Source organism: Talpa europaea, assembly GCF_964194135.1.
Source record: "Talpa europaea genome assembly, chromosome: 13".
Classification (NCBI taxonomy): Eukaryota; Metazoa; Chordata; class Mammalia; order Eulipotyphla; family Talpidae; genus Talpa; species Talpa europaea.
The window spans coordinates 13,507,775-13,532,192 of record NC_140080.1 but is presented as its reverse complement, the minus strand read 5'-3'; positions in this window follow the sequence as shown (position 1 = coordinate 13,532,192).

Below are 24,418 nucleotides of genomic sequence, written 5' to 3'. Positions count from 1 at the left end.
GGATGGTTTCACTCATTGTGGAATATAGTGAATCAACAGTCAGATAAAACCAAACCAGTCACAAACCTAGAAATCTGGGTGTAGAGCCGAGGCTACACTTTCTCTGGAGAGAAGGGGAGGAGAGCAGAGCATGGGTGGGAGGCCCCGTGGACTGTAGCAGAGGATTTGGGGTGTCTTGGTGGTGGGGGTGGTGTGGTGACATCTATTTGAAGGGTGGGATCCTACACTTCCGAGTCCTATAATATACTGAACTAATGTTACAGCAATAAGAAAACAACAACAACAACTACAACAACAAAGCAAAACCACAGTCTCACATCTCTATTGAAAAGAATTATTCCTTATTAAACCGACCACTGCTGGAATACAGCAATAATGTTCTCATCCTACCTGGAACTGGAATATCTTTTCATACTTTCACCTTCCATAGCTTCCTCACTGTGACACAAACCACTGAATCCCGACACAGCCTAAGGCTTCTGTGTCCTTTTTCCAGGAACGTCTTTCCTTTTCTTAGGGGTTTCCCTGGAGACTTTGGTGGTGGTTCCTGTAGGCTTCTCCCTTGTCCACCATCGTTGTTGTATTCACCAAACAGTTATGGAGAGTCAGCATGCTTTCATTGCTTGTCGACCATATGCAGCCTGCTCTCAGAACATCTTGAGAGACTGAGTGCTGGGCCAGCCACTGGGACTATAGTGGGGGACAAAGAAAACTTGGTGTTTTGTTGCCGAGAAGCTAACAGTTATAAGAGATGAAAGAGAAGAAAACCGAGAGGTCTTTGTGAATGAAACGAGGGAGCTCACACCAGCACATGTGAAGAAAGAAGATTCTGGGCAGAACAGGGATCAGGATCGAGTGCAGAGCCCCCAGGTGGGGGGTGTTTTCTAAGTTCCAGTTTCTGACAGGGACACAGAGCACAGAGGAGTGTGATAAGACATGAGGTCAGAGAAGCAAGGAGTGGCCAGATCCCACAGGAAGCTGAGTTCATAGCGAGAGCAAGGATTCTTAAACTTGTTCGAAGGGCATGAGCCTCAGAAATGGCATTCTGGCACCCTGGAAGCAGAGGCACATGTTCCTCAGAGACACATAGAGTTGACCCCACTTAACCCCTGGCAAGTGAGTTTTACCACCTGATGAACTAGGCAAGATTGGGGTTGTCTATGGCACCCTACATTGGGAACCTGTACATGGTCTATGATGTAGATTCAAAAGTAGCACCCGAGAGACATGGGGTCCTGATTCCTGAGAACTCTAACTGTGGCCTTATTTAGAAAAAAAGGGCTTTGGCCGATGTGATTAAGGATTTTAAAGATGGTCTGCATGGGTCAGGGAAGCCGTTCACACATCAGGGAGGGGCTTAGGGGACCGTACACGCACAGAACCCTTGGAGATTAGAGCGAGGCAGTCACCAGCAAAGGAAACCCGTGGCCACCAAGAAGCTGTAAGACACCATCGCTCATGGTGCCCTCCTGCTGGTTGATCAGGGATAACTATCTCAGTCTGCTGGCCTGCGCATATGAGAGAACCTTCTGTAGTTGTCAGTCATCAGGTTTGTGGTTACTCGATGCAGGAGCGTTTACAGTCCATATAAATATTTCTGGAATGGTGATTTAAGCTCAAGTAGGGCTTATTTAAGGGCAAATAGGGCTTTCCTCATTACACTGACAGAAGCCTGGCACCCCTATCACTATTGTAGTAGTGTTTGGGAGTCAGAATAGGTTAACCTAAGAGTCAGGGCACTAGTCCCTGCCCTTTATGGCCACTAAATCCTGATAGGACTTTGTATCTTGTCTCCCTGGAACCTACAAAAATCCCTGTGGAGTGTTTTAAGTAGGGCTTCTCATCGTGGGTTGATAAAGATCACTCTGATGGCTGAGTAGCGTGGATTGTACGAGAACTGTAACGGGAAATGTTTAAAAGGGTGCATTAGGTTTTAGAGTAGTAAGAAATAATGATGCCTTGGACTGAGGAGTTGGCACAGGAAGGACAGAGAAATAGATGGGTTTCTGATATGGCTTACAGATTGAGTTAAAATGGACTTGCAGAGGACTGAGCGGGGCTTGTGGGGGAGGGAAAGAGAAGAATGTAATGTGCTGTTTACTTTTTTTGGTATTACCATTGGCTAAGGCAGGGAAGCATTGGGGAGGACCAAGTTTGAGGAGGAAGTCAAGTTTCATCTGCGCACATGCTCTTCCATGAGGTGTTGCCCATGGCTGCTTTCTCTCCGCGGTGGTAGAGTTGAGTGACTGTGACTGAGGCCATCTGCCCGTGAACCAAAAATACCTGCTGTCTAGCCCTAAAATGAAAATTCCTTTGCTGAACTCACATCTAAGAGAAAACAATAACCCGATGAGCATAACCAACCCAAAGCAGATTATGGGAACGGACAGATTAAAGTTAGTGTTAGAGATGCTGAATATATTGAAGGCCTAGCAGAAGCAGTTAGCAATGTAGAAAAACAATTAGTTCAGGGTAGACGTGCCGAGGCAAGAATCAGTGAGTTATGCTCACCATTGGGCTAGCTGAGATAAATGCTTGATTCTTTCCCTTTATTTGCCAAGTTTCTAGATAATAAATACACTGGTTCCATTTCATGATGTGAAGTTTCCCAGTTAGTTAATTTATTATCATTGTGCACTTATGGACATCGGTATCCTGTCTATCAAACATCCTATCATATCGATCAGAAATTTCCCCCTCAATGAAGCTGAAATTTCCCACATTTGATCAGAAGTCTCTTCAAGTCAGCTGTTGAGTCTCTTGACCTGACAAAAATAGGATCCTCTTGAGAATTTTCTATTCTGGATCAGGAATCAGCCTTCCCCAAGGAGCATGGGTTTCTTGGGGTGGGAACTAGGATGTTGAAACCACATCCTGGATGCTTGTCTGTGTGTATATATCTGAGTTTGTCTACATATACATATATACATGTATACATATATATATATATGTACATCTTTCAAGAAGTTTATCTTTTTTGTTAGTTTCCCTTTATTTGATCTGTAGCATAAAATCCCGGCACACAAAACATACGAAATTTATAATGGTCTATGGCAGATGGGCTTAGACATCATGAGAATGTCTGTTTCTTCTTTAGTGTTTTCTTTAAAAAAATGTACTCTTATCCTTTATGGAAATAAACTGGTGTCCTCTGTGCACCTTCTATTTTCCTAAAATTTCAAGAAAATTATTTTAGTGAACAAACAAGACAAAACCAACAACTGCGCCTTGAACTTTTTTTCTGGGGAAGTTGAACACTCTCATTCCAATGTCTTGGTTAAGTCTCTTGAATCTGTGACTAAAGACTTCATCCTCCATCCCATCACCTGCCCTAACACAGACCCCTCCCCTTCCCCCTCTTCTTGCCTTCTCAACAAGATTTTTTATACTTTTTTTTATAAAGTGCCATTTTAATTGAACTAATATTGCTTTATAACATCACACATGCTTTAGGGGTTTATGTGCACACCATTACATGTATGTCACCACATCTATCACCAAAGCATCCAAAATCCACCACCATAGTCCATTGGGCCCCTTCCACACTTTGGTCTCCCCCGCTCTCCCCACATTGCCCTTCATGTAGACTCAGTTCTGCAGTCAGATTTCCAGAGTTTGTTTTGGTTTAGTTTGATCTGTTCCTTTGCTTTGTTTCTTCATATTCCACAGCTTTTGTTATGTCTTCCTACTTCTGACCTATGTCACTTAGTATCATCCCTTTGAGTTCTACATTATTGCAAATGTCAAGATTTTATGTTTTTTTTTATAGCTCTGTAGTATTGATTTGAAGGGATATATCTGCATTCCCATGTTCACTGGAGAGCTGTCTACAGTAGCCAAGTTATGGAAACAACCTAAGTGCACAGGGTAGATGAGTGGATACAGAAAAATGTGTTATGTCTATACAATGGAATATTATTCAGCTATGAAAAAGAAATATGACTTACAGCTTTCTGTACTCTGTTCCCTTGCTCTGGATTTTTGCATCTATCTTCAGTATTTTCAGTTTTCCCCAGAATTTTAATATTTATTATAGTTTTTTAAAATTTATTTATGCATGCAAGACCTGGGGTACAGGCCAGAGATGTGGGGGGTGAGAGGAGTCACCAGAGACAGAGTGGGGAACAGAACAGGCAGATTGACTGAAGTACACTGCTGAGGGGAGCAGAGGTCAGAACAGGAGAGGTCTGCTGCACCATGTGGGATGCTCTCTGGCTGGCCGGGGATCGAACTTGTGCCTCATGCTGCAGAGGCTGCGGCTTGCTTCATAGTGCAGTGCTTAACCACTTGCGCCACCAGGGAGGCCCTAGTTTAATCTTCATTTCTAAAAAAAATTTTTCTTTCATTTAGTAATTTTTCCTGTGTTGTCACTTCATTTCTACATTATACTATTTCAGATTTGCGCCTGCAGTATCTCACATCTTGTATCATTTCCTTAATTAGTTGAGCTCATTGTAAAACAGGGTATTATAGCCTCATTTTCTCAGGCATGTCTTTTGCATGTGCATTCACTGTAGGCATGCTATTCTGCTTTTTCTTTTTTATCTGAGAATCCTTGAATTTTATCCCTTCTCTGAAATTTAAAATGCAGCTTCTCTTTCTCCGTGTTCTCTCTTTTCTTTCCACGTGGTCACTGGCCCCACACAGGTCTGTGTCTGCGGGTCATTTGCCCCAACCACTTTGCTGTCTTGGACTTCCCCAGACACCTTGTTGAGTAGTTTAACTGTAAAAGTACAGTTTTTACATCCGATTGTTTATTTGAATTTAGTTTTCAACTGCCAGTGAGGTAAAAATACCAAAATACAACACAAATAAAGGAATTTATAAAGAAAACATTTAAAAAAGAGAGGAAAAAAGAAAAGAAGGGCCTCCCCTGGTGGCGCAGGCAGTTAAGTGCCGTGCTGTGAAGTTGTCTGCAGCCACTGCAGCGCTGGTTGGATCCCTGCTGGCTGGCGAGGGTCCCACATGGTGCAGCAGACCTCTCCTGTCGTGCCCGCTGCTCCCCTCAGCAGTGTATTTCGTCAGTCTGCCTGTTCTGTTCCCCACTCTGTCTCTGGTGAATCCTCTCACCCTCCCGCGCATCTGGTCTGTACCCCGGTTCTTGTATAAATAAATAAATAAATAAATCTTTTTAAAAAAGTAGAAAAGAAGAAAATGAAGTCCAGTCAATAAAACCAAGGCCTTGGAAAAACTAATAATGTACTTTTCACTGGAAAATTTTTTTAAATATGTCACACATGCAACCTCGGAGACAAAGATGCAATTTGATGGACAGTAATGTAACAGTTAATTTGAAAGCCCAAGCAAAAGAGATTATTTTCTAGGTGAATATAATATAAAAAGTAAAATGTAGAAGACTAAATAGACTAATGCACAGGTCAGAGTTACCGTGGCACCCCAGGACAGCTCTCTCAGAAGCAACTGGGCTCTGAGATCTTATTCAGAGCATGACCCTTCCCCGCCTAGCTGGGAAGCGTTTCCAAGCTGTTCAGCTGCTTTTGCCAGTACCCTGATTTGTGCAGAACCTGCTTTCCTTCTGGAAATCTGAAATTTTGGATGTGCTACATAAAAGGTAGCTGTGTGACCAGCACCCCCATAAAACTATAGAACACTGAGTCTCTAAAGCTTCATAGAGAAGAGATTCTGGAATTGTTAGTGAATTTTCCCTGCTGTGGAAGGAGACAGCCTGATCCCTGTGGGTGTCCTCCCACAGGAGGGGGCACTGAAGGCTGTGTGTGGGGTCCCCTATACTCCACATGTCTGCCTTGCTGATGTGCTTTCATTGCAAGAATTCTTCACAGTGAATACAACTACCTCCTACTAGTAACGTTCAGCAAGTATTGTCCTAGTGGATCATGTCCCAGCAACCCTAAAATAAATCGAAAGGCTAGGCACATTTCTGCCTCCTTCCAAATAAAGCCTGTTTGGGTTCAGTTAGTTTCAAAGACTCTCTTTACCAAATCTTCAGACTAGCAGGTTTGTAAACTCACTGAAACCCTCAGTTCTATTTTTCTCTTGATGTGTGGATTTCTGAGCATTATGTATGGATTGTTCACATGCAGTTTTCCCTGTCTTTCACATTTGTTGTTAAAGTTACATTCATGCTTGGGGCCTCCCTGGTGGAGCAAGGGGTTAAGACACAACCTGTGAAGCTGTCCGCAGCCACTGCAGCATGAGTTCCATCCCCCGCCAGGGAGCTACACACATGACACAGCAGACCTCTCCTGCCTCACCCACTGCTCCCCTCAGAAGTGTATTTCTGTCGATCTGCCTGTTCTGCCCCCCACTCTGTCTCTGGTGAATCCTCTCACCCACCACACCTCTGGTCTGTACCCCAATTCTTGTAGGCATAAATAAATAAATCTTAAAAAAATTGCATTCATACTTACTATATTGTCTAATATGTTTAACTCAATCTCTGATTAGAATATCTTTTTTTTAAAACATGCATTTTCATTGTATTCCTTGATAAAATGAATAATAATGCAAATGATTTACATTATTTGAGCCCGTTTGCTCATGTGTCAAGTACTAAGAGTACTCCTAAATAATACATGCAGTTTACCTAAGGTTGATGTGAGGACTAAATTAGGTAATGCACTTACAAAGCTCTATCAACAACTAGTATGCAGAATAATTTGAATATGAAATATAGCAGTGGAGGGGAGATTTAAACCCACTGACATTTATTCTAATTACATTTGGATAATTTCATCCTATTAAGAGTTACCCTGACATAAATTCATTCATTCATTCATTCATTCATTCATTCAATTATCTTATGTGCCAGCTGTGATTTTGGGCCAGTGTACTATAGCAAATAGCAAGATGTGATTGTATTCTCATGAAATGTGCATTCTAGATGTTATTGAAGCACACAGCTTAATGAATTGTCAAAAACTGACGACTAATACGTAATCAAACTTCCAATCAAGAAACACTATCCCGACCCTGTTGCGTTCCCTTCCCACACCATTGAAGTGGTGGCTTCCCTGTTCCTCAGTTTGATGTTAGTGGAATCATAGAATAGGTTACTTTTTTTCTTTTTTCTTTTTAAAGATTTATTTATTCATGTATACAAGAACCAGGGTACAGGCCAGAGGTGTGGAGGGAGGTGAGAGGATTCACCAGAGACAGAGCGGGGAGCAGAACAGGCAGATCGACTGAGATACACTGCTGAGGGGAGTAGCAGGTGAGACAGGAGAGGTCTACCACGCCATGTGGGTTTCTCGCTGGCCAGCCGGGTTCAAACCCGCGCTGAAGAGGCTGCAGAAAGCTTCACAGCACTGAGCTCAATTGCCTGCACCACTAGGGGAGGCCCTACTTTTTTTTTTTCCTAACTTCCTTTCATTCCACATTAAGTTTGTAAGATCCAGCAATCGTGTTCAGTGTCATTCTAAGATACTCAGAGTAGGACTGTTATATGAATGTGTTTTGATTGATGTGTCCATTTCCATGTTGAAGTATATCCGGGTGGCCTCCAATTTGAGACTATTTTCAAGAGTGCTGCTGTGATTATTCTTACACAGACATTTTAGTGAACACATATGGCTGTTTCTGTTGTGTGCACACTTAGAGGTAGAATTGTTAGGCCATAGCACAGGCATAAATATTTAGCTGTAGTAGATATTGCCAAGAACTTTCCAAAAAGGGATTCTAATGACCTAATCTCTTAGGCCCAAACTCAGAGCTTTTAGTCTTCTTTGGTTTTAGTCAAACTGATGGTTCTGTGTCCCATTGACACCTTTTCCTTCTTCATTATTTTTAATCTTCTAATTTTGGACTAATTTTAAATTTTGTAGAAAAGTTCTTAAGTGAATGGATTTCTATATTTCTTTTACCCACATTTCACAAATGTGAACCCCCACGTATATGTACATGTATACACACGGTTATACTAAGCTACCCCTTAACACAAGTTGTTATTTAGACACAACACTTTTTTCCCACTAAGTGTATTAGAAATGTTCTTTTGAGATGCATAGCAATTTGGATAAAACTCACAAACTGTGTAACTGGGAGACATCAAAGCAGTAAGAAAAAGCTAGATGTCACAAGTACCTAAATTATATGTTGATTATCATCTGTTTCATCATATATTACTTTAAGCTATGCATAAATCTAGTGAATTAATGCTCTATGCCATTAACATTTTCAGTATGGCCACAGTGAGGCAGTTGCATTCAGCATACCAGGATGCATGAAGAAACAACACGCTGCTGCTTCATCAGCAACAACACGTGCATTGCTCCACCTGTAAGTGCAAATGGGTTTCCTCTCCTACTCTTCGTTTTTGATGTTTAGCCTTAGTAATATGTGTAACATCTATTCTGTTTTGTACCCTATAAGACAAAACTGATGTAGTTATTGACAGACCCCCATCAGCTTCATCTTGTCAACAGAGGATGTTTTCGATAAATATAGGACAGTAAATCTATTTTCTCTTCCTTATAATTTTTAAATATTTTCTTTGGCTTACCGTATTGTAAAAATATATACAAAAATCAGTTAACATGCATGGTTACATAAATGTATATACTGCACCTAACCGTATATGGTGATTGATATTGGTAAGACTTTCTGTCAACAGCAACTACTAGTAAAGTTTTGGGGGAGTCAGGTTGCATGTAGATTTTCAGTAGCACTAGGGATCACTTCTGTAACTTCCATGTTCCAGGGTCACATGTATGTGTATATTTTGAACCGCTTGAGAGTAGGTTGCAGGCAACGACCCTGTGCTTCCTAAATATATTTATTTTTATTTCTTAAAAACAAAGGCCTTCTCTTATATAACTGTAATCCAGTGACCAAATATGAAACAAACATTAGTGCAGTGTTGTTACCTGCAGACCTTGCTTGATTTTGTGAGCTGTCACACACTTGTCCTTTGTATACATCATCTTCACTCTGGTTGGAGGGGCTGCACTTCGCTTCTGCCACACCTGCCGCCTTCTGTTCCTCACACATGCCTAGGTCCTTCCAACCTCAGAGCCTTTGCCCTGCCAGGTCATCTTCCTACAGTTTTGCAACTCGGTAGGTTTGCCTCCTCTGTCTGAAGTCTTGGCTGGAATATTACCTCCTCAGGGAGAGTGCTCTGGAACAGCAGCACCCACACATCCTCTTCTATTATCCTACTTTAACTCTCTGCACCCAGCTCTTCTGGCTGACTCGCAGTGAGTGTGTCATTTACCTCAGTTAAAAGGGGAGCTCTGTGAGAGTGGAGAACTTGGTGTTCTTGTTCTTGATTGTATTTCCATTGCCAAGATTAATGACCAGCTCATAGTAGGGAATGCAGACAGATGTGCCACCAAGTGAATGAACTGGAAGGTGTTACCCATGGATACCAAACTCTTCTCTGTATCATTTTATCCTTCCTTGACAGTCTGCCTGAAATACTTGAAATAGAGTTACCAGGTTTAATATTAGCAATAACCAGCACTAAGATGATCTCCCAGAACAAGTAACTGTTACACAGAAGAGGGAAGGTCTAGGACATCCCCTGAGTCTGAACAGCAGGAACTGAATCAAGCTACAGTTTCTGGCACTTTCTACCCTGACAGGGCCTAAAGAAGGGGGATGTACAGTTTGTTTTCTGTTCATCCTTTACTCAGGATAAGTCTGCCTTTTTTTTTTTTAAGATTTATTTATTTATACAAGAACCAGGGTACAGGCCAGATGTGCAGGAGGGTGAGAGGATTCACCAGAGACAGAGCGGGGAACAGAACAGGCAGACCGACTGAAATACACTGCTGAGCGGGTGCCACAGGAGAGGTCTGCTGCGCCATGTGGGACCCTCGCTAACCGGCCGGGATCGAACCGGCGCTGCAGAGGTTGCAGACAGCTTCACAGCATGGCGCTTAACCGCCTGCGCCACCAGGGGAGGCCCAGGATAAGTCTGCTTTAAAATTCAAGTACAACTTTGCCATGTAATTGGGTTTTTATAGCATACACAGGCTTTGAATGACTTGGGTTGGATCAACTCTGTTCTATTTCTTGTTTTTAAACTGTGGCTAATTAATCAAGTGGTCTGGAATAGTAAATTGTATCCATTTTGATAAACTGGTCGCTAATCACGAAAGCTTGTTGCTCAGAAAGCAACCTGGGAGAGAGGTTTTCTGTGTTGTGTGAATGCAAATGTCACAGAGGCAACCTGCGAGGTCCTGCCCAGCCTGACACCATGCGTGTGCTGGAGGCAGTCTCTTCTCACAACTGCTCCACAGACGTGCGGGGAGGGGAATGGCGTGCTCAGAGTTCTGCAAGAAACTCGATGGCTGTTTTCCATGGGACAGTCACCTCCTTGTGGCTTCAATCAGAAGTAACGGTGTTTTCCACGTTTGTGGCTTTGGGCCTCTGCTCACCATTTCTCTGGCTAATATATTTACCTCAGTGTTCACTCAGAGTACAGCATTTTCTGACACATGTAACTGAGTTGTTCTGTGAAAACCTGGCACTGTTTCTGTTTTACAATATGAAAGGTTCACCCCTGACCCAGAGTTTCCTCTTTCTCAGGTTTTCTGTATATCAGAGTCACCCTAGGGGAATTCTGACTCCTGGGCTCTGGAATAGGACCCAGTAATGGGTGTTTTTACCACTCCCACAGATGCCTCACTAACACTGAGGACTACTGCATTTTAAGTCAGAACCCCCAGGATGGTCGCCTCTCCACTAAGAGAAATGAAAATTGTATCAGGAAAGGGATTCGTCTCTCTACTTCCAGCTCAGAAAGAGTTACTGAAATTAAGCTCCCTGCTGCAATAATCCCTGTATGGAGACAGCTCAAAGAACAGGTATTCAGAAGTAGCTTTATTTATTTTTTTTAAGATTTATTTATTTATTTATACAAGCACTGGGTACAGTCAGAAGCGCGGGAGGGAGAGAGAATTCACCAGAGCCAGAGCGGAGAGCAGAACTGCAGACTGATGAAGTACACTGCTGAGGGGAGCAGCGGGTGGCAGGAGAGGTCTGCGCGCCATGTGGGACCCTCGGTCAGGGGCCGGAGATTGAACCGGCGCTGCAGAGGCTGTGGGCAGCTTCGCAACCCAGCGCTCAACAACTGCGCCACCAGGGAGGCCCAGAAGTAGCTTTATTTGAAAAAGCTTTTGCTGGGAAACAAGTGAAGGAGAAGAAGCCTGTTATATGTAGAGCTTCTGTTTTTTCCCCCTCTCACCAGGTCTTAAGCTCTCTATTGCCCACACCTCATCCTCATCAGTCTGGCTGCTGTTTTCCTGTGCAAACTTAGTGAGCCAATGAGGTGCATATTTCTGGGGGTTTTTTTTGGGGTATTTTTTTTTGGTAATCAAGTAACATTTCATTTATTTATTTTGTTAATTTTTTTTCTTACATCATTGTAGTCCCCATAGAGTTCTCCCACATGTATCATCAGTGAACCATCACCATATTCCCTTGTGTTCACCATCCTCTGTATCCCCTCCTGCCCGCTCCTTTGCCGGATGCCTCCATGCTATGGTTAGCTGCTAGTTTTGACTTTTTCTTGACCTTTTGTTTGGCTTCTCTACATTCCACATGTAAGTGAAACAGTCCGGTATTTATCTGTCTCCTTCTGACTAATTTTGATAGCATAATCCCTCAGCTCCATCCATCTTGCCACAAATGGCATGAGTTTGTCCTTCTTGATCACTGAATAATATTCCATTGTGTAAATATATCACAACTTTTTGATCCATCCATCTGTTTGGGGGCATTTGGGTTGTCTCCATGTCTTGGATATTGTAAATAGTGCTGCAGTAAACATAGGGGTGCAGGTTTCCTTTTGAGTTAGTATTTTTGTGTCATTTGGGAAGATTCCTAGGAGTGGAATTGTTACAGGGCAAGGAGAAGGGCACCCCAGAGCCCCCAAACCTGCCTGCTCTAAATAGGTTCTGCCATATGCCACATCAACACAAAACATGTAAGACTTTAATGGGAAGGAACTTCAATACAATTAGTAAACAATACAGAAAAGACAAAGAATATAGTTTTCAATCAAACACTGAAAGTTACCCATCCCCTCGTGGGTAAAAGTCCACCCAAGCAGGATTGGCCCAGAGCAAGGCCCAAAAACCTGCCCCAAGTCTAAAGCACCTTCCAGTGGGGACCCACAGAAAAGGATCAGAAACAACCAGACAAGTCTGGGAGGAAAAAGAGCAAAATCAAAATCAAGATAAAAGCTGCCATGGTCACCGCCCCACGGGTCTCACCCACATCTGTGTCACCCAGTCCACGGCCAAAAGGCAAGCTCAGTTTCTTCATTTTTCTCTCGGCTCCATGTGCCTCCTCCAGGTCTCCTTCTGGCTCCATCCTGCTTCCTTCCTTCCTCAGTCTCCTCTGCAACTTCTCCTCTCACTGCTCAGCTCCACCCTCCTTTTGGTGGGACAGGGAACCTGGAAGTTCCCCCTTTCCTGGGGGCCACCCTGTTACAGAATCACTGTGTCATATGGTTGATCCAGTTTTTGTGTTCCAGGGAAGCTCCACACAACTTTCCATAGAGGCTGGCCGGTTTACATTTGAGGTGGGTATTTCTAAAACCCAGTGAGAAGCTGAAAAGAAAATGACTGTTCCTGGCTGACCCTGACAGGAAGAGGGAGCAATCAAGTCTGTTTACTCTGTGCACTCTCAAGCCCTTGGGTCAGGTCATAAGCCATTGAGGAGGCAGACCTCTTGGAAGCTGGAGATACACTGAGCAAAGCATGTAGAGAGAAGGGCGCTCTCATCTTTGGTCTCCATTCCTGACTATCAGAGTAGCATCCTCCGGCTCTGTGCTGTGTGCAGGACATGGCCATGAGGAGCCAGAAGAATATGTTGGGATGGTTGACATTCTATTGAGTGGCACACAGGCCTCAGGAAGGTGGTAGGGGCAGTGCCTGGGGAGAAATCCAGGCTGGATCTAGCCCTCACTCTGACTGCTCTTCTGGTATAAGTTTCCACATCTGGGAAAAGTGTTTTACACACACACACGCAAATACACACTTAATTTGGCTTTCATGTGCTTTTTTCTGCCTGTCTTTCATCTACTTCTTTCTCCATCTTTCCCTTATTCTCCATCAAATTTAACCCCAAATCTAAATATAGTTGACCCTTCAACAATGCAGTGCAGTTCCCCCCCCCTCAATTGGTGGAATCTATATTCACAATTCAACCCACCTTGGAAATGAATTAATTGAATCTATGGATGTGGAGCCCGACACCAAGGGGCGGCTATAAAGAACCTGAACACCTGCAGATTTTGACGAGCGTGTGGTCCTAAAGCCAAGCCCCTGTGGGTGCTGAGGAGTATTTGTGGTTAAGTTTCTGAGGAGTCAAATGTTATTCACAGAGTTTTGACTGCACGGGTTGGCTCCCTGCAGCCCTCCGCTGTTCTGGATGATGAACTTGTAAAGTCGTGAGAACATGCTCGCTGTTCACAGTCTCTAAGGAGAGGGCCAGGGTGGTGGTGCCAGCCCTATTTTCCACATGGCAACTGCTGCTGCCTGAAATGCACTTGTGGCAGTGCAAAGTGTCTGCCAGTCCCTGCTGCCCCCTGGCAGCAGCACCCATTGCCCGCTCCCACTTGCCAGCATGTTGTTGTTGGTCCTGCATTGAGAATTCCTGCTCTCTACTTATGTCTCTGGAAAAATGGTGAAAATAAAAGATAAAACACAAAGTCTGCATATGACAAAATAAAGGAGTGGTGAGCGAGGGAGAGGACATTCAAGTCGCTCTTTTCGTGAACTTGTTCACATCTCCATCGATGTCCTCGAAGGAAATAATAATGTCAGAGTCAGAGTTGCCATTTGCATTTAGTGGCATATGCACATGTCCTCCTCATGCAGGAGATGAACTCCTTGGCTCCATGTCTGCAGAGGACCTCGTGAGCTCTGTCCCTCCCAGGGGCTGGCGGCTGCCTGGAGCTCTTGAAAGCAGGCACTCCTGGCATGCTGTTCTGGCTCTGTGTTTTTTGCCTTTTTTTCCTCTTGGTTTGGTTCTTTCACAAAATATGGGGGCTAAAGCATTTAATTTCTTTTTTTAAAGATTTATTTATTTATTTATACAAGAACTGGGGTACAGTCAGAGGGGCGGGAGGGTGAGAGGATTCACCAGAGACAGAACAGGAGGCAGAACAGGCAGAGGACCGAAGACACCGCTGAGGGGAGCAGTGGGAGGCAGGAGAGGTCTGTGCACCATGTGGGACCCTCACCAGCCGGCCGGGGATTGAACTGGTACTGCAGAGGCTGTGGACAGCTTCACAGCCCAGCACTCAACCTCTGCACCACCAAGGGAGGCCCTAAAGCATTTAATTTCTGATAGAAACCAAATGCAACCTTAGCTCCAGGTGCTACATTTTAAATCTCCCAAGTTGCTGTCTTGCATCTTAGTCATTCAACAAGCATTTACTTAGTATCTACTGTATTCCAGGATCTGTGCTCTGCTTGGAGACAGAAAGAAAAAAACGAAGGCCCTGACTCAGAGGCTGGTGAGAGTGAGATGAGAAAACCCTCCCTGGTAGGGTGATGCCCAGGATGCTCGCAGAGACCAGCAAGTGGGCATCATGGTCATTGTAGTTGGTCGCGATCATAAAAGCTGGGTTTTTCAGAGCAAGACTGAGTCTCAACCGAGACCCCAAAAGGAAAGTGAAGAGTGACATCCTAAATCTGTATCAAAATGGTGTGAACTTGAACCTGACATGAGGTGGTTTTGGGGAGACTCACTGGGGCAGTGAGTGAAGTGTGGGTGCAGATTGGGCAGATTTGTAACTAGGTGACCTTCAGGACCACTGAGTGCTCTTGCATTTAGCATCCCTGCAGCGGGGCGTCAGCTGGGCTCAAGGCTTTGATAGCGCTCCTGTCGTGAAGCTGCTGATTTCCACATCTACTGAAGAGCTCAGGAGAGCCACAGAGTTGTCTGTTCTTACTGAGATTCAAACTTTTCTTTTTACTTTTCAGTAAATGTTATTTGGAATTTTTATAGATCTTTGATTAACTTCAGATTCCACAGAAGTTGCCTTTGGTCATGCTTGCCTCAGTGCTGGTGCTTTAATGGAGGAACAGTCTTTTTTAAGAGTGGGTCTCCACATTGGAAGTGTTTCTCTAGGATTTACTTTCCCATTGGCTAGTCTAGGGTCTTACCTTGAAGTACCTCATACTGCCTGGATCTGAGGGAGCAGGTGTGGAGCCATTTTCAACTTGGTTTTTCTGGACATGAGCTTTCGGGACAGAATCTGTTTGGTGGGTCCCAGTGCATCCGGTAAGCTGGGATCTGCTGCTTTTCTCAGTTTCCAGGTGCTTTGACAGGAGAGGTGGTGAACAGAGTCTGGGTTCAGAGGGAGTTAAAAGTGAGATGGGTGGAGGAGCCTTGATGGAGGAAATGGTGTTCAAGAAGAGGAGGGAGGAGCCATGTGCATGTGGATGTGCCAGTGCTGAACTGGGGTGTGTCCGGATCACTCAGCAGATAATTATTGAGCAGCTGCTGTGTGCCCGACTCCATTTCAGACCCTTAGGATATACCAATGAACCAAAAAAAAAAAAAAATCACTTCTTTCATGGAATTTGTGTATTGGCACTGGGGTGTGGGTGGGGGACAGAAAAAAAAAAACAGAAAAATGTAGAAATGTGATAGGTACTGAAGAGTGCTTGGAGCAAAATAATCTAGCTGATGATGGAGACTGACCAAGTTTTTTTTTTTTTTCACACGGTCACTGGGTGATTTCTTTCTGATAAGAGCAGAGACCTGAATGTAGTGAGAAAGCGCAGCTTCTTAAGGTAGAAGGCTCTGAGCGTAAACCCTGGCGGGCTCCATGGAAGCAGTGGAGTCAATCGGCCTGGTTTACAGAAGTGGCAGATTTGGTCTTGAGAGGGTTCAGAGGAGAGGCAGGCGTCCTGAAGAAGTTCAAATACCACATGATTTCACTTAGATGTGGAATCTACAAAACACACAAAATAAAACACAGCAAAATTCATAGATGAAGGGAATAGAATGATAGGGTGGGGTGAAATGGGAGAAGGTGGTCAACAGATATAATCTTCCGGTTATCAGATAAACAAGTCCTGGAGATGTGTCTATAGCCAACAGTAGTGTAATGCTGATTGGAAAGTTGCCTAGAGAGTGCATCTTAAAAGTTCTTTTTTTTTAATTTAATTTAATTTTATTTAAGATTTATTTATTTATTTATACAAGCACTGGGTACAGGCAGAAGCGCGGGAGGGTGAGAGAATTCACCAGAGCCAGAGCAGGGAGCAGAGAGGGCAGAAGGACCAAAGTACACTGCTGAGGGGAGCAGCGGGCGGCAGGAGAGGTCTGCGCGCCATGTGGGACCCTCGCCAGTGGCCGAGGAGCAGCCAGGGATCGAACTGGCACTGCAGAGGCTGCGGGCAGCTTCTCAACCCAGCGCTCAACCGCTGCGCCACCAGGGAGGCCCTTAAAAGTTCTTATTGCAAGAAAACAGCATCTGCAGCTTTGTGGGATGAGGCATGGAAACTGGACTCAGCGTGGGGGTCAGCTCGCAGTGCGTACAGAGACCAAATCTTCATGCTGTTGCCTGACGCAGAGCTGATGTTACCATGTCAGCGGTTCGTCAAGAAATTAAAAAGCTCCCGAGCCCTTGGTCCCCTGGGGGAGCATGAGGGGTGGGGTGATTGCAGCAGAAGAGGCTATAGTAAAGACGTGCAGATCTCTAAGAACGTAATAATATAATCTGAATCATAATAATATAATGTGAATTTAATGTTAAAGAAAAGAGGTATTGATTGATCTTTGGAGGGGCAGACATCGCTGCATGTGACCTGAGGAAGACAGGGAGAGGCAGTGGCTTCAGTCCTGGGGATTCCTAATCTGAAGTTCTCATCGCCCCAGTAGGGCTGGGAGGTCAGGCCACAGCCTTACTTCCCGCCCCCCAACCCCCTCACCCCCTGCCTTGCCTCTGTGACTGTTGTATGAACTACCCTTCTTTTTTTTTTTTTTAAAGATTTATTTATTTATGCATGCATGATCTGGGGTACAGGCCAGAGATGCAGGGGTGGGGGTGTAAGAGGATTCACCAGAGAAAGAGAGAGGGGAACAGAACAGGCAGACTGACTGAAATACACTCCTGAGGGGAGCAGCGGGTGAGACAGGAGAGGTCTGCTGTGCCATGCCGGGTGCTCTCTGGTTGGCTGGGGATCGAACTCATGCTGCAGAGGCTGTAGATAGCTTCATAGTGCACTGATTAACCCCTTGCACCACCAGGGAGGCTCCTGCACTACCCGTCTGAAGGGAAGAGAACCGTCAATGTCGGTTTTACAGGGGTCCTCTGTCCAGGGCTATTCTGTTCCCAAACTTGAAGAAACCCCTTGCTTGATCTGAGACCCTCCACCCTCCCCACCCGCAGAGTGTTCAAATCAGACACTTGAGCATAGCTTTCATTGGGAGCTTCTCCAAACAGAGCCTGAGCTTTTCTACATTTTTTCCTTATAAGACTCAAAATCTCTAGAACGGTGAATAAAAGATCTTTATTAGATTCCTTTAAAATTTTTTCATTTAATCAAGAAATAGGTTTTCAAAATCTTCCACCGAATCAGTAAATTAACAGTTGGAAAAAGTAATCCGCCTTGTCAGTGTCTTATTTGAGTGCATTTGAGTTTTTGTGATGTTTTACTAGAAAATTATTGTTTATCTGCTCATTCCCTGCTATAGTCCCTGCGCTAGAATAATAGGCACTCAAAAAGAATTAGTGGAACTAATAAATCTTTTAGAAGTGGCTTTTAAAACCTGTTTACTGCATATAAATGTGATCATTACCTCCTCTCCTGGTGTTTTTAACCTTTTTCTCTCCAGAAGCCCACTTGGTTCAGTCTACACCAGCTGGTCTGTCCAGCTCCCCACCCCTCAAATGTCCTCCTGTGGATTCTTACTCCCTTGTGCTTTCTACACTCTCTCCTTTAGCTCAGCATTACCGCCATGGCCACTGCCACTTGCATATCTGTAATGCTCGATCCCGTGAAATAGACTCTTGCTTTCCAACAAAAAGCAGTTGATGATGTGAAAGTGCCAAACCCCAGCCACTAGACCACCAGGGCGCTGAGGGCATGGCGGCCTTGTTTGATTTCATATATGGATACAGATAGAGATAGAGTCCTCTTTCAATTTTTCTTATTTTTTTAACTTGTATGACTTTTTTCTCTTCTAGTTCCCAAGTCTTTCTCTGAGTCTTTGTCCTCAAACTTCTCTTCCTCAGCTCGTTCCTTAAATGTTCTTCCCCCAAGTTTTGTCCTTAGTCTCTTCTCTCCTCTCTGGCTCTGCCCAACTCCTGCAGAAAGAAGCTGACTCCAAGGAAGCATCTGAACTCACCTCCACACCTTGGCCTTGCATTTATTTCTTCTGTCCAAACCCTCCTGGAGATTTTTTTTTTAAAGATTTATTTTTATTTATTGACATATACAATCACCTGGTACAGTCAGAAGCACTGGAGGGTGAGAGGATTCACCAGAGCCAGAGCGGGGAACAGAACAGGCAGACTGATGAAATACACTGCTGAGGGGAGCAGTGGGCACAGCAGGAGAGGTCTGTCGCGCCATGTGGGACCCTTGCCAGAGGCCGGGGATGTAACCAGCACTGCAGAGGCTGCGGGCAGCTTTGCAACCCAGCGCTCAACCACTGTGCCACCAGGGAGGCCCCCTCCTGGAGATTTTGTTGTCCTTTCTTTTTTTCTCTCTCTTCTGCGTTTGCCATCGATGTCCAAGGAGCCGTTAGGAGCTGCTAGTTCTCGCCTTGCATGCCTTCAGCCTTCGTTATTCACTCGGTACCTTCATTTAGAAACTCGTGGGCTCTGGTCTGTATTATTTGGTTCATCTCCTGACTTGCCATCGTCTCTTCTGTTCTCCCTCCAATAAAGCGACTCAGCTCCACTTAGGTGCAAGAGGGTTATGTAAGAAAGGTCAAGTTGACATCCATTAGAGTATTATTTTTTAATTTTCCTACTGCTCCATCAATGGCTGTAAAGAGGCAGAAATCTCCCTGGTCTTACACTTCATTTGCTCATCATACCCTTCTTAGATAAGTGGCCAATTTGAGCAGTGTCCAATTTTATCATAATGGATCATTGATCCGGCTCCCTCCTCTCCAGCACAGAGTACTTGATTGTGATGGTCCAGAGACCTTCCTTGTGCAACAATTTGGTTCCTCTCAAAAGCTGTTCCCCTCTTCTTTCTTAATAGCACCCATTTTCCACCCATCTGTGTGCCGCTGGGCAGCCAGCCTCATTTCCAGGATGAGGGCATGAATGCACAATGCAACGAAGCCACCCCTGGTGGTCCTGTTACACCCTCAAGGGTCGGTGTGGGCAAAGGCACTGGTAAGAATTCTGGCTGAGACTCGACATCTGCTGGGAATTTATGGGAACTGTTTTTCTTGCAGACACAATCAGAACACAAAAATGGAAACATGGGTCCTGCCTGTATTCCTATTGGATGTTGTCATGAGGATGAGAAAATACCCATTTGCGAAAGGTGACACTGGCCAGATGTGAAGGACCAGGCCTTGGGTGACATTATTCGGTCACACTATATACTTCTGGAAACCTAGTGAGAGAGAGAAAAGAAATCCCTTTCTTGTTTAATATAGTTGCACCGAGGATTTCTTTTCCTCCAGGTCATACTCCTTCTGTCTGATAGCCTAAGGCGTGTTGTCTTTCTTCTCCACCACCTCATACCTCCTTTCTCCGTCCCCACGCAAGTCCATGCAGCCATCAAGAGCTGCCGGCCTACTTCTTGTCTTTGACTTGAACCTTCTGTGGTGTGGTGACATCTGCTTGGTAACTGAGTACCTCGTTTTCATTCTAGAAGTCTTGCCTCAGGAATATCTTTCTCCCTTTGATTTTCTTAAAAAAGGTAAAAGTCTTGAAGGGAGTGAAAAGTGATTTGCGAACTCTAGCTCAAATTCTGACAGCCTGGTTCCTGTTCTGGAGCTGGTGAGGCATGTGTAGGTAAGCCAACACTAAGTTACACTTCTTTATTTTGATACTTTAAGAAACTGGGGTCTTAAACTAATGATCTCCCCATAGTAGCAAACTGGCATCAAAATCCAGGTTTCTTCTTCATTCTCTACTGAGCGTGGATTCTGTCTCCTCCTGGTTTCATTCATACTTATCAATACTTATCAATATCGTGTCACCCCGTGGCCAGTCCTGTGTCCTGCCAGCCAGGCAGGCTCGCTTGTTTGAGCACCATGCTCGATCATCATGCCGTGCCTGCAGGTGGCCGCTCTTGGCACCTGGGATACTAGAAAGTGTGTGTAAGTGGCTTTGACCCCAGACAAAGCCTTTGGTTTTTTGAAAGTGACAGCCACATCACTCTGAGCGCAGGTCAAGTTTTGACACTTCAGCGTTCGAGACGATTGTTGATTGACTATTGACTAGTTTATACTCATAAGTGAACTGCAAATCCTGGCAAATAATCCAGGTTGTTTCAGTCAAGAGAACGCACTGGACTTCTATGTTTTTGATCTTAGAGACCCAGAATTTTGTTTCTGTTTCCAGTTACATCAGTTCCCATCATCCTGCATCCAGGGCTATCTTTGACTCTCCCTGGAAGAGCCCTGGCTCGTAACCCAACATGGGCAAAGCAGAAGGAGTCTGATAACACCAAGCCAGCTTGGGCTCTGTGCGTGGCAAAGGAAGCAGGAACCGACAGCGACGTGAGTCCCCAACTCTTGAGTTTGGCCTCTTCACTTTCATCCGAATCTCCATGGGTTCAGGTTTCACAAGGGCCTGCAGCCTTGTGAGCAGCTGCTGCCGTCACAGTGCAGAGCGGTCTTGCTCCTGACCTTCTCTGGTCTAAGTGCTCCCCCTGCAAAACCATGCAACCTTCCACCAGGAGCTCATAGGCCTCAGGATTAGCGTGCAGAGAGAGTGGAGGGGGAGAAAAGGATGGGGCTGTGCTGTGTGAGTTAATTGAATTGCATACATATTTAACATGGAGATCCCGGGCAACCTAATTTAAGCTTTCATTTGGTGGACTGGATAAGACATTCATTAAGTTTAAAAGGGTACTTTGGATTTCACTGGAGGTTCAATTTCCTTGTGCCGTGATGTCCGTGCTGAATACCATCTTGCCAACTGTTGTGACAGCTTGATGACCAACACTAATGTGTGTGCAGCCTGGAGGGGGCTGCAGAGCAGGCAGGGCTTCTGGGATGTGGCCGCCTGGCCGTGGTGGCAGCCTGGGAGAATAATTTCTGCCACAAAAGAGTTACTCCACATCATATCATTGAGCAAGCTTCTGTGTAGGATTGGGTCAAAGCAGACCTTAATAATTTGAGTGTGTTTGGTACTAGGTAAAACATAATATTCCATTTTTGTTGTTCTTTTTTCTAGTCATGTGGCCAAGACCCTTAGACAGAGGTAGGCAAGAAGTCATGTTTTATTTTTCTTGAGGTAACACTGGTTTACAATACTGTATGTGACTTAGGAGGACAGGATCACACCTCCTCACCCCCACACATCCACCACCAAAGCCCCAGAGTCCTTTACCTTAGTGCTTCCTTCCCAGTCCCTGTGATGGAAGTAGCCGTTGTTTTGTGTGTTAAGTGACAACTGAGTGGTTTGTCTTTAAGAATTACACCTTAAGAGTTTTTTCTTGCTTGCTTCCCTGTGCTTCATAAGCCATCTCTGATCTCTACATTATGTGAAGAAATGCAAAATCTGAAGGGTTTTTCTGCATGTTTACTTAGCTGTTTCTTTGTAGCTTGTCTTTGTGAGATTAACAGATATGGTGGTGGACAGTATTCAGCTTTGCCAAGTCCAAATCTTGTCCTGTTTTGGCTAAACACTCTCTTCAAGGGAGACTCATGGGAAGGGATTGTGAGTTGGGAGGAAAGCATGAGAACAATTAAGATAGTCTCCCAACGGGCCTGAGCGGGGAGAGAGGGCTCCGGAATATGGTAAAATCGCTCCCTCCCTGAGCAGTCACCGCCTCCCCTGAGCGGGCCAGGCTCAGCCGGCAAGTCTTTGTAGTCCTCTTTTCTTCATGAACCTGATCATTTCTGCTTCAGAGAGAAAAACCAAACCCTGTGTGAGTACAGCTCTCTTCCCTGCGCACTATTCCTATATTTAGGTGTCCTCAGATCCTTGAGGGGCCTGGAAGTCATCTAATGTGGGCCCGGGTGCTCCTCTCTCCCTCCCTCCCTCCCTGTCTGGGTCACTCATTTCTACCCAGGGTCTTCCATTGCAAGGTGTCGTACAGTGAGCCCTCAAGAGACAAATAAGCATGGGCCTCCCCTGGTGGTGCAGCGGTTGGGCACTGGGCTGCAAGCTGCCCACAGCCTCTGCAGCGCTGGTTTGATCCCCGGCCTCTGGCAAGGGTCCCACATGGTGCGCAGACCTCTCCTGCCGCGCCTGCTGCTCCCCTCAGCAGTGTATTTCGTCAGTCTGCCTGTTCTGCTCCCTGCTCTGGCTCTGGTGAATTCTCTCACTCTCCCGTGCTTCTGACTACCCAGTGCTTGTATAAATAAATAAATCTTAAAAAAAGAGACAAATAAGCTTCAGAAGCTCCTGGTACCGAGGAAGATAGCATCTGTGTCCCTACAGTGAAGAAGGTGATGGGGCCTTCAAGGCGATGAGAGGGGGAGGAGGAGGTGAGAGGATGGGTTGTCTCTTGCAGTGGAGGGAATCTACCTAAAAGCGTGTGACAAGTTTGGATTCATACAAATCCTAAGAATCCTCTGTTTCACTATCATCCCTCCTCATGTCCTCCCCAATCCCCGCCGGCAACCTTTTTATTCTATACTATACTATCTCCACAACCCATCCATTCTGGAAAAGGCAAGGCTGTGGAGATAGTATAGAATAAAAAGGTTGCCGGCGGGGATTGGGGAGGACATGAGGAGGGATGATAGTGAAACAGAGGATTCTTAGGATTTGTATGACTATTTTGACTGCATGTCATTGTATATTTGTCCAGACCCATAGCATTTACGACACCAGCCGTAGGCCTAGAGTGGACTTTGGGCTGGGATGGTGATGTGTGCGTGCAGGTTCATGGACTGTAGTGCATGACACGGAGATGGCACATGGGTGTGTTGATGGGGGTGGCTGTGTGCGTGCAAGGACAGGGATCTGTGGGAAATCCCTACTCTCCACTCAGTTTAGCTAAACTGCTCTAAATACAGGTTGTTGTTGTTGTTGTTTTTTTAAATGAAACCTCTATTGTCATGTTAATTTTTTAAAAATGGGGAAAACAATGATCAGAATTAGAGCAACCTTCCAAAAGGCTGTTTCTGTCTCTGTCCCAAATAATTTTGTCCTAAGACTGTGGAAACTGAAGTTGTAAACGTGGCTGAGCAAATGGGCAAGAAAAATGACATGCACTTTCTAAAAGGGAAATATTAATTTCTTCTCCCTTGTGGTATTTGAAAAGGTTCCTCTTCTCTCCATCTTTAAATGTGAGTACATTCATCATCCTCTTTCATTTCCTCACATTTCCCACCCATGTATTTTTTATAAAGGTAGTGATGACATAAACAAAAGCATTCATCTACTCATAGCCTGATGTGAGACAATTAATTAAAACTTTTAAGTTAGGATCAATTTCTCAAAACCCCAGATTCAGTGAGGGTTTTTAAAATGTTACTGGTATTTTCAAGGCCTGAACCTGCCTATTAAAAAAAGTGTTGCTTCTGATTATATTTTGGTGATATTACAAAAGGAGACTAGCAATTCTGGATGAAAACAGAGAAACCTTTTCCATGCAAGCCTCCCTATAGAGGAGGACCTTATAACGCAGGACAGCAGCATGACGTGATACATTTTTTTTTTTTAAGATTTGTTTATTTATTTATTTATACAAGCACTGGGTACAGTCAGAAGCGCGGGAGGGTAAGAGGATTCACCAGAGCCAGAGCAGGGAACAGAACAGGCAGACTGATGAAATACACTGCTGAGGGGAGCAGCTGGTGGCAGGAGAGGTCTGCATGCCATGTGGGACCCTCGCCCGGCGGCTGGGGATTGAACCGGCGCTGCAGAGGCTGCGGGCAGCTTCTCCACCCAGCGCTCAACCACTGCGCCACCGGGGAGGCCTATTATGTGATATGCTTAAGACACCCTGGACTGGTTGTATTCGAAGTTGAGGTAATGCCAGTGTGGTTAGTTCCTCTCCCAGGAGGAAATGCGGGTGTGCTCTTGCCATGCTGCCCAGCCACGTCCGGTCAAGAGACTGTTCCCGCACGTGCAGAATCAGCCAGACTCTGCAGAGAGTTTCCATTCTTTCCCGCATCCAGATGCCCGGGGAATGATTTAGACTCCATGATTTCCTTCTTGCAAAAAGAGGGAAAAACAGGTTAAGGAAAGTTCCAGCCTCTACAGTGGACTTGACAGACTGTATTACCAGAGTGGAAAGGGTGATCCTTTCGATGACGGTTGTAGACAGGTCCTCTCGGATCTTTCAGAATAAGGTAGCTGAAGACAGTGTCAAGAAGC